General features: G+C 40.6%; 1 non-coding gene across 1 annotated transcript; it reads left to right on the top strand.

Moving 5' to 3' along the window:
* The first annotated feature begins 6879 nt into the window (after positions 1 to 6879).
* Positions 6880 to 6986, top strand: LOC130841170 (U6 spliceosomal RNA). The gene has a single exon (XR_009050205.1). It is a non-coding gene; the product is annotated as a U6 spliceosomal RNA (small nuclear RNA).
* Positions 6987 to 7859: the final 873 nt, after the last annotated feature.

The raw sequence follows: 7859 nt of genomic DNA, 5'->3' as shown, positions 1-7859 counted from the left end.
GGAATGAATTGTGAAGAGCGTTAAAACATTGCTGGAATAAGTGGAAGAATTCAGGCCAGTTGACAAAGCTGACAACATCTTTAAAAGATGATTCAAATAAATTCTAGATGAAAAAAAATTATGAGACAGGGAAATGTGAACACAGACTGAATATTTAATGATTCAGGTAATTACTGTTAGAAACAGACTCACAGACATAGAGAACAGACTTGTGGTTGCCAAGGGGGAGGGAGGGAAGAAGAGGGATGGACTAGGAGTTTGGGGTTGATAGATGCAAACTATTACATTTAGAATGTGTAAACAACAAGGTCCTACTGTGTAGCACAGGGAACTATATTCAGCATCCTGGGATAAACCATAATAGAAAGGAATATTTTTAAAAGAATGTATATATCTGTATAACCGAGTCACTTTCCCATACAACAGAAATTAGTACAACCTTGCAAATCAACTATACATCAATTTTAAAAAATAAGTAAAAAAAAAGTAATTACTGTTAGAATTTTTAGGTATAGTAATGAGACGTGGGACTTTGGTTATGCTTTTTAGAAAGAGTTTATATTTTTCAGAGACATGTACTGAAATAGAGTTGATCCTCATTTTTGTAATTCCATCTGCAGACCTGCCTCCTAGCTAACATTTATTTGTATCCCCCAAATCGACACTCGCGGTACTTTTATAGCCATTGGAGGACAGGAGCGGAGGGTGAAAAAGTGAGTCACCCGACAGGCATGTTCCCGCCTGAGGTCAGCAAGGCCACAGCTGCCCTGTCCTCTTGTCTCAGCTCCTACTGTCAACAATGTCCCCTTTGCCATCCACTTAGTGCCACATGTTTTGCATTTGTGTGCCTTTTGCTGGTGATTTTATTGTTTGAAAGGGTCCCCAAGCATATGCTGAGTGCTGTCTGGTGTCCCTAAGTGCAGCACATCTGTGATGTGCGTTACAGAAAAAATAAATGCGTAAGATAAGTGTCCTTCAGGCATAAGTTATGGCTCTGTTGGCTATTAGTTCAGTGTTAATGAATCCACACTATATATTCACTGAGGTGTCTTTAAACAGACATACGCATAAAACAAGGGTATGTATTAACTGGTTGACAAAACGTTTGCGACCAGAGGTGCTCAGGAACCTAACCCTGTATGTTTCCAAGAGCCACAGTTCAGTATTTGCTATTTCGGTGTTCAGGTGACTTTAAAAAAACATCACTACCATGAACAACAAGAATCAGCTGTCAATGCAGATGAACTGATGTGTGTCTGAAATTTGCCTCAAAAGCATCCGGAGGTCCAAAAGCAGGAATAGAAATGAAACAGGTTACCCTGAGAAACTCACTGAAGGTGTTTGATGGGATAGGAGCATTCATTACACCGTTCTCTCAGCTGTTGTATATATTTGAAATTGCCCATAACCAAAAGGTTTTATTTTTAAAAGAGAGAGAAGAGTAGAAACCCAAGTGTGGCTTTTTCTCCAGGCATTAAAAAATCATTTCGTGTATTCTATAAAGAAATATAATTATTTAGAAGTAGGATGAATTAAATTTCACATTCAGTATAAATGATCCAGGGCCACGTAAAGTTAATATATACAAATCTGCAAAAGCAAAAGACAGTGAACGAGTGTGGGCTTTATAAATTGTGAGGTAATATAGAAACTCCCATGTCGTTTTAGAAAGTGAAAAGAGAAAGGCAAGAGACATCTAAATAAAAGACCACGTTCTGCCATTTCATTGTAATAAAGCTCAGTTTCTAACCTTCACTCTTGTTTATCCTGTTAATAAACCTGCTTCAGGCCCCTGGGAGGGCTTTGGCCCCTCTGCCCCAGCTTAGTCTCTGAGAGTTCAGAGCAGGTCAAGGGCAGGGGCTAACGCCCTGCTTTATCTCCACCCGTTTCCGTCATGATATCTCCGCTTGTGCTGAAGCCCTCTGACACTAACTCAACTCACTTGTGCCAAGTTAAAGCCTTTCTATCATTCCATCTTCCCTCACCTCTAACAGTGTTCTCCAGATGCATCCCGAGTGGTCCTAGAGCTCCAGGGAGATTTCCCAGGAGGGGAAGGGCAGGGAAAACTAAAGGACCCTGCAGCAAACAACCTGCAGCAAAAAACTAAAGGACCCTGCAGCTTTTTTAAACTGAAGTTTAATTGATTTACAATGTTGTGTTAATTTCTGCAGTACAGCGAAGTGATTCAGTTATATATAATACACATTCTTTTTTTAAAATATTCTTTTCCCTTACGGTTTATCCCAGGATATATAATATAGTTCCCTGTGCTCTACACCAGGACCTTGTTATTTATCCATTCTTTATATAAAAGCTTACATCTGCTAACCCAACCTCCCTCTCCATCCATCCCCCAACCTCCTCCCCCTTGGCAACCACTAGTCTGTTCTCTATGTCTATGATTCTGTTTGTTTCATAGATAGGTTCATCTGTGTCATATTTTAGATTCCACATGTAAGTGATATCGTATTGGTGTTTGTCTTTCTCTGTCTGACTTACTTCACTTAGTATAATAATCTCCAGGTCCATCCATGTTGCTGCAAATGGCATCATTTCATTCTTTTTTATGGCTGAGTAGTATTCCATTGTGTGTATATGTACCACATCTTCTTTATCCATTCCTCTGTTGATGGACATTTGTTACCATGTCTTGGCTGTTGTGAATAGTGCTGCTATGAACATAGGGGTGCATGGATCTTCTTGAACTACAGTTTTGTCCAGATACATGCCCAGGAGTGGGATTGCTGGATCATATGGTAGCTCTATTTTTAGTTTTCTAAGGAACCTCTGTACTGTTTTCCACAGTGGCTACATGAACTTACATTCCCACCAACAGTGTAGGAGAGAACCATACTACCTTTATCTGCTTTATAATTTGGGTTTTGCACAAGACTTTACACAGGGAAAAAACAGTCTGATTCTTAGGGGAAAAAAAAAATGAACAAGCCAAGCTTCTGAGACATACTGTATGCTGCTGTGTGCACGTGAGCACTTGATGGAGACATACTGCAGCTGTCCCCGTGAGCCTGGCTCACTTCAGGTGAAAGGCGCACTTCCTCGAATGTTTCATTCTGTTGCCTTAGAGAAACCAGGCTCTTTTGCAGCCCAGATGCACTTCGGTACCTCTGAGATGCTTAGCACCAGCCGGATTTTTGGCACAGAGTGGTGTGTTTCGGGGTCTTTAGGCTGAGAAAGATCTGGAGACCCTGAGAGATTTTCCAGTCACTGTCCTCATTACCATTTCTCGAGAGCCTTTTGTTTGCCAGTCGTTGCGCTAGTTACTCTGCATTTATTATTTATGTAATCCTCTCAGTAAACTTGCAGGCTAGCTTGTGGCTTTCTCATGTATTAGTCAGCACCCTTTTACAGGCAAGTGACAGACACCCAGACACTAGGCCACAGAGACTCCCAGGAGCCAAGTACAAGAAATGCCAGGCAGTGCCTGTCTCTGGAAGGACCAAAGCCCAGGACTCCAACACCGAACGGATGGCCGCCGTCTTCTCTCCCCTTGGTGCCTATCTTCACCTTGACTTGAACCCACAGAGGGGTCACCGGATGTGCTTGCTTTGTCAGTGCAATATTCCCGGCAGATAGACTAATGCCTGGCACATGGAAGGCACTCAAAATATAACTGTTGAATGAATGGATGGGGTGAAAGCATGGTATGGATTTTGTAAGTTCCGTTACTCTATGCTCATACCAAAGACATGGGCAGTGCCCCGGTGTACAGTGTATCACGGTGAGCACTGAGCAAGTGGTCCTCCCAGCGTCTCTCCAGCCAGGCTTTAGAACGGCCTCCATTAACAAATTATTACATCTTCTCCCTCACTTTTAGCTAAGTTATTATTCCAAATGTTTTTAAAACGTGATTATGTGTGAATCTAGAGGTAAAACAAGACCAGAACACTCTCTGTGAAATATACAGGCAGGTGTGCACACAGCTGTCCTTGACTTTGGGTTACTGCAGAGACCACCACCATTTTTTTTTAGAAGCAATCCCTCTTTGTTACAGTCTACCAGATAATTTCACTATGCTTTTATAATGGGTTGGGTCCTGAAGAAAGTCAAGTACTTGACCTCAGATCTCTCTACATAAAATGAAAGTTTTGGACAAAATGTTCAAGGAATCTTCTGGTTTCTTCTAAACTTCCTATTACTTATAACTCACCAAGTGATAAGTTCCCAACTTATGCCAAGCTCCCATCAGTGTTTGTTCACTACTTAGGACCAAATCCAGTGTATTTTCTTAAATTTTGGGCTTCTAAGAAGACACTATATTTCTCCCACTCAGGTGGGCATTCCAATATCAGTACTTATGAAAATATATGACCCTATGTATATAAGGCTTCTAGAAAAGGAAACAGAAAATAATACCTAATATTTATGTTATATAACATAGAATTTATTATTTATTAACTGTAATAATGTATTAAAATATATAATGTCAGGTAGTAAAAAGGTAAAGATATAAAGCAGTTCTGTCCAATAGAAGTTTTTAATTCCTACTAGGCAAGATTTAACAAGTAAAAAGAAAGTGAACTTAATTTTAATAATGCATTTTAGAAGACCAAATATACCCAAAATATGGTCAATATATAATGATATTTTACATGATTGTTTTCTCATACGAAATCACAAATCCATTAAAAAATCTTTGAAACGCAAGTACTCATACACTTGACACTTTCAGCGTATTTCATTGTGGATGCTAAATGTTCATTGGTTAAAGTGAAATTGGCAGTCCCATCAAACAATAAAGTTGTTTAATAGGAAAATCGTTTACACCCCATCAGTTTTTAATTTTTTTAAGAACTTTTATTGAGATACAGTTGACATACAATAAACTGCATATATTTAGAGTGTACAATTTGGTATTTTTTTTCTTATTAGTAACGTATATATGGCAATCCCAATCTCCCAATTCATTCCCCCCCAATCCTCCCCGCTTTCCCCACTTGGTGTCCATATGTTTGTTCTCTACATCTGTGTCTCTGTTTCTGCCTTGCAAACCGGTTGATTTGTACCATTTTTCTGTAAGTTTTTAAATTTAAGTTAAAGACAAGTAAAAATTCGGTGACACTACTCATACATCGAGTGCCAATAGCCATGTGTCTCATGAGTACCACTTGGGAAGGCAAAGCAGAGGGAGTTACAGGGAGGCAGGGAGGCTGCTTCAGATAAAGAATTCAGGAGGATCTTGTGTGCAAATGGCCCTCGAGCAGAGACATGAACGGAGTGAGAGCGGGAGTCTGCCAAGATGGGAGAGAACAGCATTCCAGGAAAAGAGAAATTAAAATTGCAAAGGTCCTGAAAACGGGCCCGTAAATCCCAGTCTATGTGCAGCCTCCAAAGACACGACCTTGGGAGTCTGTCTGCTTGTTCTAAGGACGCCGTCATGGTGCAATATCTCTCTGGTGTTTGGGGCACAAAGTTCCTAAGATATTCATTGTTTCCTCTTTCTGCAGCTCGTTAAAGCAAAACATGAGATTCATCTGTGTGATGAGAGGGAAGGGAATGGAGTCTGAGGCTCTGCGTCCGGTCTCAGGACCGAGTGGTTGTCTCCCTCTGGCTTGTCCCACACAGACAGGTGCGCCACTAAAGAGAAACCCAGAAAACAGACTTACTGGATCACACCTGGCAGCGACATGCTGCTTGTGCTCAGCCCAGCGCTGTCCTTGAGAAGGGTTCCCAGTGGCGCTCTGCATTTAGCTCATTTTGGTGTTATTTTCTCTCAGCAGTTTTCTGGACAGCTGACACCTTTGACAGTGATAATCAGAAGTGGGTTTCCAAACAGCGCTATTCACAGTCCACTCAGAGCATCTGTGCGAACGGATGAAAGCCCTCCTTATCTCTGCTTTTTCTTAGGCAAGTTAGAGGTGTGTAAGCTGCCGAATAATCTCAACCAGGGACAAAAAGTCTAGAGGTACCGAAAGACCAAGAGCTGAAAGGCCTCTCAAGTGGGTCCCGAGCTCCAGGGCAGGGAGCACACGGAGTTTAGGAGCAAAGTCAGGGAACAGATTCTTTATTCACACTTCAATATCGCTGTGCAAAAAAAGAAAACACCGAAGTGTACGCACAGTATTGCTGCAATAAATTAGAAAGATGGAAGGGTTTAAGATAACAAAAAAGAATTTTGTTAGGGTGATTGGCTGAAAGCGTTTTTTTCTTTTATCAGAATTGTCTTTAATAATTAGTATTAATTAAAAATTGAAAAACAGTGAAAAGATGCTCAATACCACTAATCATCATGGAAGGGAAAATCAAAACCAAATGAGACGTCACCTCACATCTGTTAGAATGGCTATCGTCAAAATGACAAGAGATAAGTGTTGGCATGGATGTGGAGAAAAGGGACCCTGGTAACACTGTCGGTGGCAGTGGAAATTGGTGCAGCCACTATGGAAAACAGGATGGAGGTTTCTCAAAAGTGAAAAATAGAACTACCATATGATCCAGCAATCCCACCTCTGGGCATATATCCAAAGGAGACAAAGTCATTATCTCGAAGAGAGTCTGCACCCCCGTGTTCATTGCAGCACTATTCACAATAGCCAAGACATGGAAACAACCTATGAGTCCATTGACGGATGAATGGATAAAGAAAAAGTGATATACTGTATACAATGGAATATAAAATTCAGCCATAATAAGGAGGAAATCCTGCCATTTGCAACAACACGGATGGGCCTTGAGGGTATTATGCTAAGTGAAATAATTCAGACTGAGAAACGCAAATACTGTATGATATCACTTATATGTAGAATTGAAAAAAGCCAAACTCGGGGAAACAGAGAGTAAAGTGGTGGTTGCCTGGGGCTGGGGATTGGGGGAAATGAGAAGATGGTAGACAAAAAGTACAAACGTCCTGCTATGAGTGAGGTGCTCCCTTCGGCGGCACATATACTAAAATTGGAATGATACAGAGAAGGTTAGTGTGGCCCCTGTGCACGGATGACACACAAATTCATGAAGCATTCCATATTTTTTAGACACACCATGTTCCTGGATTGGAAGAATCAACATTGTGAAAATGGCCATACTACCCAAAGCAATCCACACATTCAATGCAATCCCTATCAAATTACCAATGGCATTTTTTACAGAACTAGAACAAAAAATCCTAAAATTTGTACGGAGACACAAAAGACCCCGAATAGCCAAAGCAATCTTGAGGGAAAAAACTGGAGCTGGAGGAATTAGACTCCCTGACTTCAGACTATACTACAAAGCTACAGTAATCAAGACAATATGGTTCTGGCATAAAAGCAGAAATATAGATTAATGGAACACAATAGAAAGCTCAGAGATAAACCCATGCAGGTATGGGCACCTTATCTTTGACAAAGCAGGCAAGAATATACAATGGACAAAAGACAGCCTCTTCAATAAGTGGTGCTGGGAAAACTGGACAGCTACGTGTAAAAGAATGAAATTAGAACACTTCCTAACACCATACACAAAAATAAACTCCAAATGGATTAAAGACCTAAATGTGAGGCCAGACACTATAAAACTCCTAGAGGACAACATAGGCAGAACCCTCTATGACATCCATCAAAGCAAGATCCTCTTTGAGCCACCTCCTAGAATCATGGAAATAAAATCAAAAGTAAACAAATGGGACCTAATGAAACTTAAAAGTTTTTGCACAGTGAAAGAAACCATAAACAAGACAAGAAGACAACCCTCAGAATGGGAGAAAATACTTGCCAACGAAGCAACGAACAAAGGATTAATCTCCAAAATATACAAGCAGCTCATGCAGCTTAATACCAAAAAAGCAAATAACCCAATCCACGAATGGGCAGAAGACCTAAATAGACATTTCTCCAAAGAAGACATGCAGATGGCCAACAAAC

The sequence above is a fragment of the Hippopotamus amphibius genome, chromosome 17 (genome assembly GCF_030028045.1).
Source record: "Hippopotamus amphibius kiboko isolate mHipAmp2 chromosome 17, mHipAmp2.hap2, whole genome shotgun sequence".
In the NCBI taxonomy this organism is placed as follows: domain Eukaryota; kingdom Metazoa; phylum Chordata; class Mammalia; order Artiodactyla; family Hippopotamidae; genus Hippopotamus; species Hippopotamus amphibius.
The sequence above is the reverse complement of the archived record's forward strand: the minus strand, read 5'-3'. Positions and strand labels throughout refer to the sequence as shown.